Genomic DNA, 18,545 nt, shown 5'->3' on the forward strand with positions numbered 1-18,545 from the left:
AATGATTCCATGGGATGATCTATTTATAGGCCAAGTCTCGCTTTGGCCATTACCTCTACGGTGGCTGTTACATCCCCCGCGGCCAGGACCCTTGATTCCATGCATTGCTCACTCGAGCGCCGTCACACTAGGTCAGAATTGAGCTTGGGAGGCGTCTGGAACTGGAATCCTGTTGCTTCGAGTTTTTTCATTGCACGCTTTGCTGGATCAGCAGCATTGCACGACTTGTAAATTGCCCACGGGTTTGATGACAATATGTGGAAATGGTAGGCAATCACATAGGCATTAGCAGATAGCAACATGGCTGTTTTCGGATGAGGCGAGATAGGATATGAGAGCTGGTGTATCATCTACGATCTCGAAATTAATTAAGCTTCCTATTCAAAAAGAATGAACAACATGACGGGAGATTGAGGAGGGATGGCTCATGGCAGCATGCTTTCAGACCAATGAGTTATTCTCCACTTGTTATAGATGCTCAATATATTGTACCATAGAAGAAGTTTTCTGTTTCTATCAAATTTGCGGTGCATGATTCGTTCCAATCAGGTTTGGCTTTCAGCTGGGTTTTGAGGTGCCTAAATTTTTGTGTTTTCCTACTCGATGATGCCAAGTATAATGTCAATTTCATGAAGATTAAAGATCACATACCATGAACCTTTACGGAACAAGCACACATACCATGAAGATTAAAGATCAGGGCAACGAAGGGTACTTGACTTACAGTTGCGCAAGTTATGTTTGCTAGTAAGCACAATTGATCGTAACTTGTACTTGCATTGCTTATTGAGGATGTCCTTTTTGTTTTTGTTTCTCTCCCTTAGCATTAGTATGATCGACTACAACTACAAGCACTCCATGATATGACATTTCTTCCAAATTCCCAAATTGTAATGGACTCGACACGTCAAGGAATTATATGGAACTGGCATGCTTTTGTCACAACTCACAAAGATGCGACAATCAGACACTTGTTTTTCAAATGCAGTTTTGCCTATCCAGTATGGTCTATCATTTATGCGTCTTTGGGTTTATCACAACAGTGTAGTGTGGCTAGTATGTTTGGATCTTGGCTCTCGGCTCTTAGTATAATAACCTAAAACTGCTGCATTACTAGGCGCGGGGGCTACTTGCTGGTACTTATGGTTGTACAGATATGATTTGGTTTTTGGAAAAAAAAAATCTTCTTCTCCTTTACCGGTTATCTACTCAGTCATGCACGGGATCCATATCTGAGCTATCATCTAGATGCCAGCATCTCAGGATTTTATTGTATCGGCATCTTGATGCTTGGCGCAAGTGGCTAAGGTTTTTTTTTTCATCCGGGCACAGTGTCAATCTAGTTTACGGATTGCATGTTACTAGTGTGTCGGTTCTTTTTCTACTTTTTTATGAGTATAATTTTTTGAAAGGTTATTTGCATCCTAGTTATGCAGATACTAGGAGCTTTTCAAGGTTTTCAATTACCTTGATTTAACAATCTTGAAATTAATAAAACTTACCAAAAAAGGTTACTTTCATAATAGTGGTGGGGTAGCTATTGTTATCAACTAATCTGCATCAACCAATTCTTCCACACGAATAATTTGAAGATTCATCAATATTATAAATTTATAAAGAAAGGCATATACGTAATATAATTAAAACCAGTTACTTTATGCTCTATCTCATTTACTAAACATTTTTCATCTACATTCATATTTTTTTTCACTTTGCGTCAACACCTCCATGTGGTTGACATGTGTTGAATTGAATCTTTAGTTTGAGCTATGTGTTTAACATAAAAAATTATTACTCTCATAGATTATATTCCTCTAGAGATGCATACATAGATTACATTGTGACACACATCATGCATATATACTTTAAGTTAGTATTTTTATATTAACAATGATAGAAATATGTATTTAGAATAACATATTGGTGTACATTTTGGGATATTTTTCTTATAATGGTAGACGTAGACAATTGAGATTCAAATTTAGGGATTGTATTCTTTTTAACAATAGCAAATGGAAATAATTTAGATACAGATTTGTTGGGTTAGTTTCTTAGTTTTTATAACAGATTTACTCGGCATCAGCTGATTGAAATTTGGTTACTTGTCAATCGACGATGCGGTTCGTCTGATCTGTAATGGATGTGGATCCCGTTTGTGTGTTTATTTTGTTTTTGGTCCCGCAATGCCGATTGAAATTTGGTTACTTGTCAATCGACGATGGGTTCGTCTGATTTGTGAAGGACGTGGATTTCATTTGTGTGTTTATTTTGTTTTCAGGCCCTCAACGGAGGCTGCATTAATTACCCGAAGCAGCTACCCTGTCATCATTTCCCCACCCCACCCTTTCAGGGTCTCCTCATAGCCCCAGACCCCCACCCACTCTTGTGTGAGAGAGAAGGAGTGGGGGTATTCAAATTTTTACCATTATAATGAAGAGTGCCTCCTCAGATAGCACTTTTAGATTTGGCGCTACATTTTTTTTACCAGCGGAGTGAGAACATGGATTCATAATTGCCACTTGCTCGCGTGGCACGCCAGCACTGCAGTCCAGCTCAAATCCAAGTCAGGGGGTATTTAACTTTTTACCATTACAACAGTGGGTGCCTCCTCGGATAGCACTTTTAGATTTGGCCATACTTTTTTTACCAGCGGAGAGAGAAAATGGATACATGATTGCCACTTTTGCTTGCGTGGCACGCCAGCACCGCAGTCCAGCTCGGATCCGAGTCAGCAGCTCAGATAAAATGACCTTCCCTACCCCAGCCTCTGGTCCGTGTGACGACGCCTGCTCCTGCCCCCGCTCTGCCAACTGCTCCCGCCCCGCCGGCCACCTCCTTTACTGGAAAAATGGCTTAAGGCACCGGTTGAGAGTGCCCTTTAGTACCGATTTTTGAATCGGTACCCCGAATGCGGTACCTAAGGCCGAAAGCAGTACCTAAGGCTAGAGTCTTTGCTACCGGGTAAAATAACTGGTACCTAAGGCCTTCTTTGGTCCCAAAATATTCACGCAAAATATTCTATGGCTGGGATTTGAACCCGCGACCTCTTGCCTCGCGCGTTGCTCCTTTACCATCTCAGATTAAGGAGAAGATATTTTCCTTTTGAAGTAACCCATAGACGAGTCTAAGGTACCGGTTGGTGTTACCAACCGGTACCTAAGGCACCGGTTGGTGTTACCAACCGGTACCTAAGGCACCTAAGGTACCGGTTGATAACACCAACCGGTACCTAAGGCTCGTCTATAGGTACCGGTTGGTGGTACCATCTGGTACTAATGTAAAAGTTACCACCCAGTACCTATGGAGAGCCTTAGGTATCTCGGTACCTAAGGCTCATTCATAGATTCCATCCACCCAAAAAGTACTGGTATGAAGATGAACCAGTACCTCTGGTACTAATGTAAAAGTTACCACCCGGTACCTATGGAGAGCCTTAGGTATCTCGGTACCTAAGGCTCATTCATAGATTCCATCCACCCAAAAAGTACCGGTATGAAGATGAACCAGTACCAGGTACTGGTTCATCTTCATACCAGTACTTTTAGAGTGGACCTAAGGCTTGTTTTCTAGTAGTATCCTCGATGGGAAAGGAATCATGCGGTCATTGGACAGTACATGTACTGCAGCAGCTTGCTGCCCTCGTCCCCGATGAATTGGTCGGGCATGAACACATAGGCGTCCTTGGTGGGTGGGTCCAGGCACAGCGACTCCCACACCACCGGCCGGGGCGGGGAGTGGAGAAGAGCGCGCACGAGTGCGGCATGGGCGAGGCGGAACATTGTGGTGCGAGCTTGTGGTCGAGCGGGAGCACAAGGGACGAGGTGGCGGCGCCGGGGGTATGGAGGATGGAAGAAGGCAGGCTTGGACATGTGGAACGCGTCGCGCCAGGCGGAGTCCGGGAGCGTGTGGGAGGAGAGGAGGCAGAGAAACCTGGAGGAGGGCAGTGGCGGCGGCGGCGCTGCAGGGCGGGCGGGTGGCCGGGTCGCGCAACAAAGAGGCAGGGGTGGGGGAGGTCATTTTACCTGAGCTGTTGACCCTGGATTACTTCTCAAAAGCTCTTCCTAGTAGTCATACAGTCTACTATACTCACCCTTTGTCCTGTCAAACCATCTAGCCATCACTAAAGCTTTTGCTCTCTTGCACTTAGATAAACTGACATTTGCAAATATCTCTTGTTGAACTGTGGCTTGAAGGTGATGCAAGCTCCAAGCCGGGTTAGCTCTAATCAAACTTTCAAACCTATCTGCAATCCTTGTAGATGTCACTAACCTATTGTCTCTTCTTTTTGGGCAAGTGTGCTCATCATTAAAGCTGGTCACTAGCCAACTCTCGGCCAAACTGGTCTTCTTCAAAAGACATACCCAAGGACACATGGGCCAGTCACATTTAGCTCTAATCCTATTTCCTTCATCCTTGATAAATTTTATAACCTTTCTCTCAGCAATACCATACTTAATTATTGCATCCTTAAACTCTTTCTTACCATTGAACTTCATTCCTAGAGCAAATGTAGGGGTCTCAGACTTCCTATCAAACTTGGGAAACTTGTCTTCTTTTCTAATAACCTGATCACTTGTACCTTCTTCAAATGATTCATCTTCATCACTAGAGTCAGCATATGGTGTTGAATTACCATCTAAAAGGTCGCATCCATCAAGTCCGCAACCATGATAAGCATATGTATCATCATCTAAGCTTTTCAGGTCAGTAGAATTGAGCTTCTTCTTGAATTCCTTGAAATTTTGTCAATTTTTATTGCTTCCTCATCCTCATCTGATGAACAAAACCCACTTGGAAGGTATTCAGTATCAGAGCTTCTATCTATTGCGTGCTTCTATCTCTCTCGAATTATGGCTACATTCCTGCAGCTGCTGGATTGGCTCCTCTATCTTGATATGGACATCTTGGATATCAGTGCTTTTTCTCTCCCCCATGAACTGTACTTCATCTCAACTGCCATCATCAAGATTAATTGATGCTCTTTTTCCCTTCTCATTTGCAAGGTTGTTTGCTTCACCATCACTTCTAACATTCTCCCCAATTGCTTGCAATTGCATTGCCATTGATTCAACAAATACATCAGCAACACCATTGTCTGTGATACAATATGCGATGTCTTGGCATGCTTTGTCATCATGCAGCACCCTAAGCCCATTTTCTAGATTTTACTAGGAAATAACCAATGTAGCATTACATCACCGACAACCACTCCATGACCTTTTAGGTGCCCCACAATCTTAGGTTTCTAAATCAACTCCCGCTCTATATAAGACATGCTTTCAGACCCACCAAGATAGTGCATCCTATTCCCATCAAAGTAAAATTCTCCTCCATGATGAAATCTAACAGTAAGCTAGTCCATATCATCCATCTAAACATCAGATCCACTTCTTAGTCCCTAGCCCTAATAAAAAATAGAAAACCTACATATTGAGGAATCGAGTACTCACCTTACAACACTAGAATCCGCTTCCCTCCTTACTACAGTTGCTTGAGGTGATGCAAAAACGGAGTCAAACAGAGCAGCGTGAACTCGATCCAGAAATATGAGGTGGCTGGCAACGTCCAGGGAGAAATTGGGCAAGGGCATTGGCGGTGGACCTGTTTTAGGGCCCCCTTGCCGAAGGGGATGAGCTCCCTCTCCACGCGCCGACCATCTCCCTCCACTGCTCACCGGCGATGGGAGTTTGGGATTACTCTGGTGGGGTGAGTCTGTGAGAGATAGAAAGAGAGCGGGGGAGGAAGAGAGAGCCAGCGATAGAGAGAGAATTGGGGAGGAAGAGAGAGCCAACTATTTTATTGGCCCCTTGACAACATGGTCGAAAACCAGAATGGTTTGATGTCAAGGGGGTTCATTGTCTAGTTTTCGGGTGATTGGGGGTGTAATTTACCCAATTTTAAGCTTCAGGGTTGAGTTTTAGATTTTCTACAAAGTTGGGGGGGGGGATGTGGACTTTTTCCGTGTAGGTTTCAGACATTTTTGGGATGGATTTTGATATTTCTGTTTCGGGATTGGGGGAAGGTCTCTGTCCGTAAGAGGATCATGCCTGCGTGCACTAGGCAAGCGCCGATCTGGCGCTGCAGAAGTATGCACCCAAGGCGGCGCGAGCTCAGGCGAGCAGGCTGCCGCAGGCCGCGTGTGGATGTTGGCGACTGAGCTGGCGTGAGCTAGGCAGGATGGAGGAACTGCGAGCCAGGCAGATGTTTTTATGTGCGTGTGTGAGGGAGGGGGTTGGCATTTTTTTTTGCTTTTTGGTGGTGAGACCAGGCGCGGTCGATCCCATGTTTTGGCACACAGTTTAGGGTGGCTGGTGTGTGTGCGGATCTACTCTCCAGTTGCTAGGTTTCTTAGTTCATGTTTCTTGGTCCATTTTTGCAAAAATCAGATGCATTTCTAGCACGAAAAACTACTTGCCCCCATGTTTTGGTTGTTCGAATGGAATACAGGCCACATATCATGAAGTGTATTTTAAGTCATGGACATATGATAATCTAGGTGCTTATAGGTACTAAAAGAAGAAAATATTCTGGCTCATTATTGTTGATGACAGGTTCTATCTATCTTTGCTCACTATTTTTCCTCTAAGACACTCATTTGATAGGGTTGCTTGGTGTTTATGACTTTTCTAACCACACATGATTATTGTTGTGTATTATATGTTTCTGTTTGTGTAGATATCTTTATTGGTACTAATAAACGCGATTGGTTCTAGGTAGGTTATGAATGATATCTAGTAGGTATACTAAAGTTGGGTCATTTTGATTTCAGCCCATTGGGTTATGGGTTACCATGGTCTAGTGTTTAAGTAGACTTTGTTTTTTTTTGCCTTACCTCATTAAGCCATTTGTCAATTATAACATGAGTTTCCTTTTTTTCAATTAATGATCTGCTTTTAGTTATAGTTCATAACTATATAAGTTTACATTATAAAATTTGATATAGCTCATACATAATCTATGTGTAATTATATTTTTAAACTTCATTTTGCTTACTTTTTTTTGTCATATGGTTTATTCTTGCTTCTAATATAGTTTGATACTCTCTTACCAGTTGTAATTCATTTTTGTTGTATGTACTTGTTCCGCTTTTATTCATGTTAAAGAAGGATTTTTGAAGCCAGCAGCTTTGTTCGACTTTGTCCCCACAAGGCTGACCCCTATGAACTGCTTCTAGTTTTGCTTCTCGCTTGCCACCTAGTGCTAGCAGGTATTCCTTTCTGATTTTTTCTTTTATGACCTTGGGCAGCTGCTCTGAATTTTTCATGTGACCTGTAGCACTTATTTTGTCTTTTCTCTCCAGAATTTTTTCTTGTCTGTGGGGGGCAGGTGTTGGGGGCTTCTAAATGATTTTATGACTTCTGTTATGTTGTAGCTTTAGTACCTTATCATAAGATGGATATCTGATTGTTGTGTTTGTTTCCTCATGGGTGGCGTTATCCTCTCGTGTCTAGCAAGAAAATATGTTCGTACCTGAATAAATTTCTGCAACCCATCTGTTGGAGCTTTTTAGTACCTTATCATAATTCATTATACGTAGATGTGGTTGTGCTATTTGCTTTTTGGTTTGCCCGAGCAGAGCTCGACAAACACTTTTTGAGAGCTTTGACTAATTTATCTACCTTTCCACAAGACTAGAGAAATTTATTATGTAATGTGGGTTTGTTTGAACTCTGTCAAAGACTCTTTTTGAGAGCTTTGACTCATTTTCTACCTTTTTCCACAATATTTTGACTAGAGAAATTTACGTTCAAATGATTGGATTAAAGATAACTTTGCTAGGTTGAAGGCATAAGTAGCAGTATTCAATTTGATTTAGTTTCAAAAATAAAATCAGTTTCTCCATATCATGGCTTCGCCTGGTCAGACCAGAAGTTCCGTCATAAGGCTTTTATCATGCAACCGAACGTGGAGGGTTATGATGGCACTAAACAGGGCTATCAACACCTGCATGATACCTTTACAAACTGTGGGAGGCACAATAGTCGAATGGTAAAATCTAGTCTAGGCACCACGCCTACACTATCGTTTACTAGCTCTAGTCTCGACCATGAACATCCATCTCTATCGGGAGTCTTAGACTACAGATAACTATTATATACTAGTAGACACTCAATCCAGTAAACAACATGAAACTACTAAATGAACTTGTAAGATAAATTATGAAACTGAGATAGTCATGGACGCTTACAGACTGTGAACTTGCAGATTTATAAGCATCAGTCGATGTACAAGCGGAGAAGTGTGCCGACAGGCCGGGCACTTCCCCTGACTTCTCCTCACTCTCTCCCTATTTCTCCTTGACCTCCTAGGCTGCCTAAGCTCCTAGGAAGAACTCCAAGCTCCAAGTGAAAGATGAGAGGTGGGGTGAGATGTGTGTGTGTCCTATTCTAGCCCCCCTCTCATATTTATAGGGAGGAAGAAAAGGAGCTTCTCACAACAAATGCAGCACGGGAGGCATTGGGAACCGACTTAGGGAAGCTGCCAGGAAGCGGCACATGAAGGCTGAAGGTCGGTGGTGGGGCCCACCAGTCGGCCGACCACTATGGTCGGCCGGCCAGTGGGTCCCACCACTGGCCACTGCCTTTGGCCAAGAAGCTTCCTGGTGGGTCCCCTCAGCCTTGCTACGTGTTTAAGCTTCTGCCATGTGATAACACGTGTCGCGCTTTGATTCGTCGAACTTTTGTGCCTCGGATCATGACCTGCCATCTGGATTCAATTCAATCTCAATTTCACGTGCATGCATTCTCAAACCAACACTTGTAGAATTTGTTAATAGATAGTCCTATGCTATCATAATTTCTACTTTAATGTATGGCTTTCATGCCGGAGTTGACGGTCAAAATGGGTCGAATTAGATCGTCAACAGATAGCTACAGGAGTTCTCATGGTCGAGCTTATGACCATAACCAAAGCACTACCGGGAGATGGCCTGGATTATCATTTATTTATTTCCCTTGAATAAAAGCAAGATCATGTTTGAGGATATGGTTTTTCTTCATGTATTTTTGGTTGCTAACCTTTTCAGGTGGAGATCAAGAGAACGACGGACAACCAATGCCTATGAACATTGGAGCCGCACCAACTACAACACCTCGGTACGTCTTGGTAAGGGAACGACTACGAATGTAGACTCGAACTTCACACACTTGAGTTTTGTTGCCCAGCAATGCAACCTCCAAGTGTGGGGGAGGTATGTGAGTAGCCTGAGTAAGCCCCTTCCATGCCAGTTCCTATCTTGGGTTGTATATGGTGTTAACTCTAGCATCTTTCTACAGAAAAATAAAATAAAACAAAAATACATATGTCCTACTTTTTGACTTAAAACAAAGTCCTTCTGGGAGGTCGCCTGAGGATCACCAGGTTCGTACTCATGTTTACCCCCATTTGAATAAAGCTCAATCATGCTTTATGCTTTCTTTATCTGTTCTTTAATGCTTTAGTTTGAATGTGTGTCCGAACATTCATAGGCCTTTTAAATTAAGCATGATGCTTAGGTTAAAAATGCCTTCTTCAATTAAACAAGACATGGTGGACTGAGCTGAATTCAAAATAGGAAGGTAAGCCAAGGTTCTGGATTAATATTGCGCATCATACTCATGTTGATGTAGTCTTAATTCAGCCTTGCTTGAGTAAGTATCATGGTGAGATTAAATTTTAGTTTCAAATAAAATTTAGGAGCTCTGGTTCTTAAAACTGGTAGAGCCTTTGTTTCGTTTCCACATTTCTATTTTTAAATAAGAACCAGGTACAAGAAGAAGTGTGGGGGGAGATCTCTCAGGGCTTTGATGCATATACACTCGAGATCACTGTTGGTGGTCGATAACAATGGTTTTCACCGCCAACGCTCCGCCTGATTTCATGAAATATAGGCCCTAACCATGCCATAACCATTATTACTAATGAGTTCCACAAGTTTTGATGTTTATTTGACTTCAGAGACAACATATCCAAATTTGACCCAAAACGGACGCTGTTTGGACCGGAAGCCCGAATCCGGCCGTCCGGCATACTTTCAGTGGAACCTTGGCATTAAACTTTACCAAAGTCACATAGAGGGAGAATCCAAGCCATTTCAATGGGCTAAATCCAGAAATATACAGCTTGGGCCAGTAATGCTTGGATCCATATCCAAAAGAGAAGCCAATCTGGGCCATGGTCAAGTATTCAACATACACCCTATCCAAGATTGATCCATGGTCAGAGAGGAGCGTGACGGTGCAACGAAGGACCGAGAGGCCGCCAGAGGTAGGCCGCCCGGCCCAAGAATATGATGGTTGAGCAAACCGCCAGAAGCACCAACCTCCTGGAGTGATCAGATCCGTCCACGAGAAGTCGGTGGACAGGTGGCACCACCCCCAGGCCGGCTGGCCTAGGGGAGGCTGCCCGGCCCCACTTCTCAGCCTTTGACGACGCCCTTTTGCGTGGAGTTGAAGCCAAGGAAGAGGTAGTGTAGGCTTGCAGCGGTTAACCGTTTCACCGATCTTGGCAGCTATAAATATGAACCGCTCACCTCACTTGTAACACACACCTTGGGAGCTTGAGTGCCTCACAATTTTAGTTTCATCCTTAGTAGAATAGGGAGAGTGTAAGGTGAGAGCTTTGGTGGAAGCCGGGTTAAAGGGGCGGAGTCGAGTTCTCTCGACCTTACCCCATCTTGTACCCACCTCGAGGGAATCTTATAATCGAGTAAGTTTTCCTCGCTTATCTTTAGTTCCTCGCTAGTTTACTTTTTACTTAAGTTACTTGCTTAGGTACTCTCTTTGATCTGTGGGATCCCTTGTCTGCGTGGATAGCAAGTTTTATTCATTTGGGGTTTCTTCTTGCCTTAGCGCGAGGCGGAAGTCAGTGACTCGATAGTTTAGGCGTGGTGCTTAGGCTTGCTAGTTACCTTGGGTTGTGTTCCACCTCATGGTACCACAGTGGTAGGCGGCAAGTGGTGACAACCTTGTCCTTCCCTAGTAGTCCACCACGTTCGGGTGCTTTCATAGTAGTAGGATTGCCAAAAGTATGTTGGGTCCCTTCTCATCCCTTTCTGAGCCCTTCGCTTAGGCCGCCGAATCAGATCAAGTCAGTAGCTTTTCAAGTTATCTTAGTAATTAAGATTCTATCTGGGGATAAGCCCTCTACCCTCATACCTCTGCTCCTTAGCGGGTCCGGCTGAAACGCTCCAGACCACTAGTCGACGCTTATCGTTCCTTGGATTCGATATCCCAGGCTTACTCATCTGGTGAAAGCTACAATCGGTCTCTGTGTGCTTGCGGAGTCATTCGTTAGGCTAAGGAGTGCAAACAATCACCCTTAACATGTGCACAACACCGAACAAACTAGCACACAAAAGGCCAAGACGAACTGGTGCTAGCATTGGTCGACAGAAACCAAGGTTTGGCCAACCAGCACTATCACCACTCGTTCCACATCGCGGCGGTTTGTGCACTCAACCCCTCATTCTCCCCAATCCATGAGTTTAAATGAGAATCATTGCAAATCATTAAAATTAAACTCAAGGGTATCCTCTGGTTTTGCGTTTCTCTATGATTGGCATGCATACTTTTTATTCTTTGCCAAGTCTGAGTTTGTGAATCGTATCTTAGGGAACCCATAATTGTTAAGTTGTTGAAAAGTGAGATATGGTTTGATGGAAGGATCTTTGTTTTCTCTGCTTATATGTCTGGGAAACTTTTATCAAAAGGAAACCTCCAAGCTTTACAACTCCATCTGTTTGTCCTACCAAAGCCATATGTCGATCTTCATGATAGAAACTTTATACATATGTGCCTTGTTGTTGCATTGAGCTTCATCAAATTTTGTGACCCTAGTGAGATGCCTTTCAAAAGAGGCATGGGCTATCTAAAAAAAGAGAAAAGCTGGCATGCCCAAGAAGCATGACCCAAAATGAAAAAAAAATTGGACACATGAAGGTCCAAGAATATATATATATATATATATATATATAATAATAATAATATCCTCATGTTATTCAAATAAAGAAGAGGGCGATTCATAAAAAGAGTATTTCATTTCCACCATCCATCTTCCACACACATGCACAATCTTGATCAATTTGTATGATATGTCATCTCCATGGATCCATTGTATGATTTTGCAATATATGTAACACATGTGCATGCTTCCATTTCACCTACCATGAGCTCCACATAAGATATCTTTTAGAAATAGGAGGAAAAGAGGCAATGCTTTGGTGAGGATATATACACACTGAGCTACATGAGAGATCCTATGAAGAAGTAAAGCTATGGTTGATCTTTTTAAAATATTTTCAAAACCCTAGTCACAGGAAAGTGGAGGAGACTGAAGTCAGCACCGTTCCACTCTTCAACTTCCCAAACAATTTATTGTAGACACATCAAAATTCATAGGTAAAGATGAAGCTTAGAATAATCCGTATGCAGGTGCCATATCATATAGAAGCCGGGTCCGCCTTAGTTCTAGCTTTTACTCGAGGACGAGCAAAGAACTAAGTGTGGGGGATCTTGTTGATGGTCTATTTTTATCCAGTTTGATCGTCAACTATTGTGCAAAAGTTGAGCGTCAAAGGGAATATATATTAGCATAGGGTTAATTATTCACAAATTCCATAGATGCTGGTCTGAGAATGTGTCCAGGTAAATTTGGGCCAAAAACGCAGGAAACTAGCAAGTATGATCCAAGGTATAAATGCTCAAATGGCCCACCTGACAGCCTCATATGAGAAGGAGATGCAGCCCATGAGCAAGTAACACTTCATCAATCTGAAGTGATCTCTTCTCGACCAATCAGACACGAGCACAAGGATCCATGGACCCACCAGGGCATGCAATTGACGTAGTTTTGGGCCATGTCACCCAGAACCGACCTAAGGGCCCACTCACCAGTCTCCTATTCAAAATTGGGGGGCGAAAGGAGGTGGCCAATGGCCGGCCGACCACCTTGGTCGGCCGACTGGCCACTGGGCCCTCTCGCCTCCAGCTGCCATGTGGTGACTTGTCATTGCCTTGTGAAGTCGGTTTGGGCAGGCATGGGTTGCATTGCATGGTGAAGCACCCCTGTACCCCCCTCTATAAATAGTAGAGGAGGGGGTAAGAATAGGAACACATAACACATCCCACATTCACTCACCTCTTGAGATTTCACTTCTTCATTTGGGATCTAGGCTCATCCTTGAGGTGTAGAGTTGCTTGGAAAGAGTAGGGGTAGAGGTACTCAGGAGGGGTGCCAGTTTATCCGCGCTCTTCTCCAATTTGTACCTCTACAAGAGAGAGGGAGAGTCGGGGGAGTGCTAGGTCTATCAGCACTCGTCTCCGCTTATACCTCGACGGATGCTTATCAATCATAGTAAGTATTTGTGCTTTCTTATGTTCTTCAGAACTAGAGTTTAAGTTCAAGTTCTAGTTTCTATCGTTTACTGGATCGAGTGTTCACTAGTGAATAGTGGATGACTCTAGAGATGACTCCGTATAGAAATGGATAATCTTGTACGCCTCTAGAGTTAGTACGAGGTAGTGTACCAGGCTAGCTTTTACCGTTTGGTTGTTGTACACCCCACGGCCGTTGAGATAGCCTGCAGGTGGTGATACCCATGTTAGAGCCCAGTAATCCTCCCCGTTCGGGTATATAACAGTGCGTAGTTTTTGAAGTGTTTGTTTTTTAACCAGGGGAACCCGATAGCCCGAAGTAAACGACGACTCTAGATCTTATCTTATCTTAGGTTCTGAGTCTTAGGAAATCCTCTCAACCCCTTATCTCTTCAGTAGTGTGGTGTCCTTGGACGAATTAGAATCTTAGATAATATACTCATGTTCCTCTGTGGATATGATACCCTGGAATACTCTTGGGTGAAAGCCTACAACGATATCCATGCACTTGTGAATTCTATTCATGATGCTGCGAAATGTCAACGGGCCCACAGGGACGTCGGCTGACCGGGCCGGTCGGCCGACCGAACCCTGTCTCCATCCGCCCCCAACTTTTTCCGACAGGTCTTGGTTGGTGCCCACATGTCATATATGGGTGATAGCCCTTTGTCTTAAGTCAGTTTCTTGCTCTGGTGGGCCCTCCAATCCATGCACTGACACGTGTTGCGTTCTGATTGGTCGAAACTTCGTGCCTCGGATCATGCCTCACCATCTAGCTGCAATTTTAGCTCAAAATCACCTGCACACAATCTCAAACCAACATATGTGGGACTAGTTAGTATTTAATCCTATGTTAGCATTTATTCCATGAAATGCTTGATTTTTGTGCAGGATTTGATGGTCAACATAGGTCAAAATAGACCGTCAACAGTTGCGTCGAAGGTTTCATCACTTGCCTGTAGGCAAACATAACTGTTTTCTCATACAGCCAACATGTGCAAAGTACAAGTGTATTTATTTCCATTCAACAGCAAACGTGCATGTCCCTTATACAGCCAGCATGCACTCAGAATATAGTGAACAAATGTATTTATTATTCATTTAGCATGGAAACACAATAGTCTATTCAGAGTTCAAATTTTCACATCGTGCCTTATGTGTGTGCCCCAGGAATGGATCTGAAAGCTAAAACACTTTATGTCAAGCATTCAGATCTTTTTTTGAAACTAAACTGGCTATTTTCTACAATTAGATGTTTCTTCACAATAAATTACCCAAAAAGTTTTTTATGAAGCATTTTTCTCTATGTATTTTCAAATCTATAAGCTCTTTTTCCATCAATCTTGATAGATCTTATTCATCTGTGTGTACCAGGATTGGATCTGAAAGCCAAAAACAACAGAAAATGAGTGGATTTTAGGGGACAACAAGGTTTTTACCTCCACCATTGAAGCCCGGGCAATGCTGCCGTTGTTTTGTGCCCAAATTCTCTCCATCCGTTGCCTTCTTTTGCTTTTTGGGAGGGGATCCTCCATGCCCCACACGTGAGAACAAGAAGAAAATGGTTGGGGTGAGGGGTGGAGGGGGTGGCGACAACAGATCTGTTCTTTCCTTTTTTTTCTTTTTCCTTGTGTATTTTTTGGCAGGGAAACGATCTGCCTTGTGACTGAAGACTTTTTTTTGACTTGCTGCATGCGAAAAATTCTCGCCAGACTTGTTTTTGTTTGCTTTACACGTAAATTTTTGGGCCTCTTCTATTTTTTGGGCTAATGGGCCTTGAAACAATTTTAAACGACAGTAACAGAAAATATGCTGTAATTTATTGAGCCAACAGAAAACAAGCCCAACGGATACAAACAATAAGGTCCATGGACACAAACAGCCGGGCTCTGTAACGGTAACATGTTCAGCTTCAACAGTCGTGCCCGCACTAAGGGGCAGGTATATATTAATGCCAGCTAAGCTGGACGGTGCAAATTGGTGGTTGCCAGATAGCTAAATGTCAATCAATTAACAGGGAGACAGATCCAATTTTTATTTAGGGTACGTGATGGGCATGACCAGTAGTTTATTTTTCCTCTTCGTCGTCAGAGAAGATGACCCCACAGCTCCAGAGCTCAAACCACGGCATCTTATTTGAGGGCATCTTTATTAAATAAGTCACTAGCTTGGTTATAGATAGAGCCACCAGACAGCTCCCTGGTTTTCACGGGCAGTCAGTACATAGAGGCACCTCAGTCAGCTGAAGTCCGAGCGATCGATCGAGCTGGAGGTCGCAATGAAGGGGAGCACGGTCCACGAGCACGAGATCGACGTCTCCGCCTCCGACCTGTGGGCGATCTGTTAGATAATTAGGTAATTTTTGATATATTTTAATTCCAAATATTACTAGCAATTTCATTGCATAAATGAGTGATAACGTGAGAATAAGATATATGCATGTGTTCATGTTATTCTTACTAATAAACATGAACAAAAAATTAAACCAGAATATGTTTAGAGTGTACCCCAAGGCGGGACCAGTGCCGGAGGCACCGGTTGCGCCGTTACTAGCTGGAATATACATGCTATTCGACTGGTCTTGCCTGAAGTAGCCGAATGATGTCGATGCAGGAAGAGGTTCGCAGTGCAGTCCCACGAACGGTCACCAGGAAGCAGACGAAGTAGTCGTTCGTTCACACCGGGAAGTAGACGAAGTAGTCGTTCGTTCATGCCGGGAAGTAGACGAAGTAGTCGTTCGTTCACGCTGGGAAGTAGATGAAGTAGTCGATCAGGGAGCGAGCAGTCGCGTCAAGACGCTCCCCAAAAACCTGATTACCCGCGTCCCGTGCAGGACCTTCAGCGAGCAGAGGTTCCGGAGACTTGCTCTCGCTAGAGCTGTGCGCGCAGCACTAGCGATGGGAACGGCAGAAAGCAGCAGATGGAGAAGGGAGAGGTCTCCTAAGCAGGAGTACCTGGATCAAGTGCTGAAGTGTGTGTTCATGAGAGGAGGGAGGGGTGGTTTATATAGGCGTGGAGGTGCCTCAGATTCAACGAACCTGGACGTCGTAAAGAGCTTTGATGAGCGGCAGTTACTGGTGTGATTCTCCAGTCATTACTGGCAATTACTATCAATGTTTATTCTCTGTTTTAATGCTTTTAACAGCAAAACATTCTTCTTATCTCAGCACATCACGTCGCACCGGTGCGACCTGCACGTCACCTCCGGCCGCGCACGGGCACGCGCAACGCACCGCCCGTCCGGCCGCGCCGCGCCTCGCCTCGCCCATGCCCACGGCCTCGGCCTTGGCCCGGCTCGGTGAGGCGAGCGCGCGCGCGTGTGGTTCACCGACCTACTCTTACCGGTTTCACAAGTGGTGTATATGAAGTCCACCCTTTAAGTCGGTTGAGATCCTCCTCAAATCCCGGTACGGAATTAAACAATTGATTCCCTAACATTTAATAGTGGGCTTTAAATTCTTTTATTGTATTGATTAGAATAAATGGGCCAAGCCCATAATTCCAACAATCCCCACCAAGAAATTCAAGCCACACTAGAAATGTCCTAATTCCCTCATTGATATACCAGTATTTGACATAGACTGTTAAGTTGAACTTCCATCTAGGATAAAAGCTACACTTATTCACAACTGTACAATGGACTATGTCTTGAATTGCCAGTCTTGTGCAAACAAGTTTGATCAAAGCCCTACACTGGTACTAGACTGCAAAAGCATCCCCGCGGTTTGGAGCTTATAAGTCATACTCCAGGCCCTTCATGAGTTTCTGGAGAATACCTAGTTCTCATAGACCATGACCAGTAGTCAGACTCATATAGGTGTGTTCCTTTCAGATGTTCTGTAGGACAACATATTTGTTTCAAGAAAACAACTCATTTGTTTTAAAGAAACCACCTGGAACACATTAAGATATAGACCAACCTGTCATACAGATTAGAAGAGAAATACACCTTATACACGGAATGAGCTCTTTTCACAAAGGTTCTCTTCTCTCAGTCAGACTTTAGTTTGTTTTACCATCCTAATTTATGGGATCTCCGATCACATAGGACAGATTTCCACTATAGAATGACTCACGTGGGTCTCAAGCCCAATTCCATAGATGCATTGTCTATCACATTTCGTGAAAGACCGTTTGTAAACTGATCTGCCAGATTTTTAGCCGTCTGAACATAGTCCAGGGCTATAACCCCGGAGTTTCTCAATTTTCTGACAGATTTCAACCGCCTTTTCACATGTCTAGATGACTTCATGTTATCCTTTGAATTGTTCACCTTGACAATCACCGTTTGATTGTCACACTTCATTAGAATTGCCGGTATCGGTTTTTCAACTATCGGCAAGTCCATAAGGAGCTCATGAAGCCACTCAGGCTCAACAGTGGCGGTATCTAATGCTGTGAGTTCTGCTTCCATAGTTGACCTCGTTAAGATGGTCTGCTTGCAAGACTTGCAGGAAACAGCTCCACCACCAAGTGTAAACACATATCCACTTGTGGCCTTTATCTCATCAGCATCAGAAATCCAGTTTGAATCACTATACCCTTCTAGTACCCTTGGGTACCCGGTGTAGTGAATTCCATAGTTCATTGTCCCCTTTAGATAGCGCATTACTCTTTCAAGAGCCTTCCAATGATCATCTCCCGGGTTTGAAACAAACCGGCTCAGTTTGCTTATAGCAAACGAGATGTCAGGTCTTGTAGCACTAGCTAAATACATCAATGAACCAATGATCTGAGAATATCTCAGTTGATCTCGCATTATCCTTTTGTTCTTCCTAAGAATTAAACTGGCATCATATGGTGTTGAGACAGGTTTATAGTCGCTATAACCAAAACGACTTAACACCTTCTCTACATTAAGGATAACATCAGCTTCTCCCAGATCATTCATCTCAAAATTTTGAGATAAAAACTCTTTGACTTCCTTAATCACATTAAGGCTAGTGCCAAAGGTTAGTATGTCATCCACATACAAGCACAAAATCACACCTTCAGCCCCACCATAGCGATAGTACACACATTTGTCAGCTTCGTTCACAACAAAGTCAGCAGACGTCAAAGTTCTATCGAACTTTTCATGCCACTGCTTAGGCGCTTGCTTGAGACCATATAAAAATTTCAACAACTTACAAACCATTCCTTCTTGACCCTTTGATACAAACCCATCCGGCTGATCCATATAGATCTCCTCTT

This window comes from Panicum virgatum, chromosome 6N (assembly GCF_016808335.1).
Source record: "Panicum virgatum strain AP13 chromosome 6N, P.virgatum_v5, whole genome shotgun sequence".
In the NCBI taxonomy this organism is placed as follows: domain Eukaryota; kingdom Viridiplantae; phylum Streptophyta; class Magnoliopsida; order Poales; family Poaceae; genus Panicum; species Panicum virgatum.